Source organism: Papilio polytes, unplaced genomic scaffold (assembly GCF_000836215.1).
Source record: "Papilio polytes unplaced genomic scaffold, Ppol_1.0 DF824024.1, whole genome shotgun sequence".
NCBI lineage: Eukaryota > Metazoa > Arthropoda > Insecta > Lepidoptera > Papilionidae > Papilio > Papilio polytes.
In genome coordinates, this window is record NW_013525180.1 from 2,440,345 (window position 1) to 2,441,441 (window position 1,097).

Below are 1,097 nucleotides of genomic sequence, written 5' to 3' on the forward strand. Positions count from 1 at the left end.
GATTTTTGAATGGGTACAGTCGTGAGAAAAGGTGGTTCATTTATGATTTTTATTTGTGTATTGTGCGTAAGTAAGGTTTTAATATTTAAGATACTGTAATTTAAAAATAAAAAATTCTATAATTTCAAATGTGTTTTAACAATAAAGATCCGTTATAAGCTAATTTCTGTCATCTTGTCGTAAAACTTACCTAAATTGTACATTGTTTACGTTCTAAACTTCTTATTTTGTAACAATTTCTTATTGGATTTTTCGAAACCAATACAATAAACAGTGCTAATCCAAAAAGGTTGAATTAATAAATATCAAAAGTCTGTTATCTCGTTATTAAGGTTCCTGAGCGGTGGTATTAAAAAAGTAAAGCAAATAAGTATGTAAAGCCGAAACCAATAAAATCAGGATTTCGCCCACGGACGTCTGTGTCCAAGTCGTGCGAACACGGCCTATGTGCCTAACTGCTGTGTGGGCGATAATCTCGCAGCACACTGTAAGCTATACTTTACAACAATATGCATCACTTTGCGTACTCCAAATACAAATTTGTTCGTGCTATGTTGAATTAATCAAAACGTCATCAAAGTAGATAAAATGACAATCATGTCATTATCTTCTGCCCTTTTCAATAAGTGTCGGCACAGTCTCTATCACTTGTTATGGCTGAATTCACTTCCATCATACACATATCTTCTTTTTTACAAGCCATTCATTCTATTCACTGTATTCTATGTAGATAGAGATTGACCTATGAAACAATTTAGTTGCTGTAATACCATGTTTAATAAAAGATATTTTCGTATCTTGTGTGTAATTTGGACTATGTTTTCATTTTGGATGGATGTCTATAGTGCATAATATCTTAGCTTACAGTGGAGAAATGCTTTACTAACAATTCATACTGCTTCCCCTCGTTTTGCAGGATATGGTCCGGCATTTTATTGCGACATTGATATGTACTAAACTTTTTCTTGACTTGGTCCTCGAAAATAACAAAGAATGGTGCTTAAAGTAATAAAAATGTTATATTCTATACAAAAATGGTCTAGACATGAAGAATTGTATGTTAAAATTATTTTGTAGATTTTTTTTTTTTTTTTTTT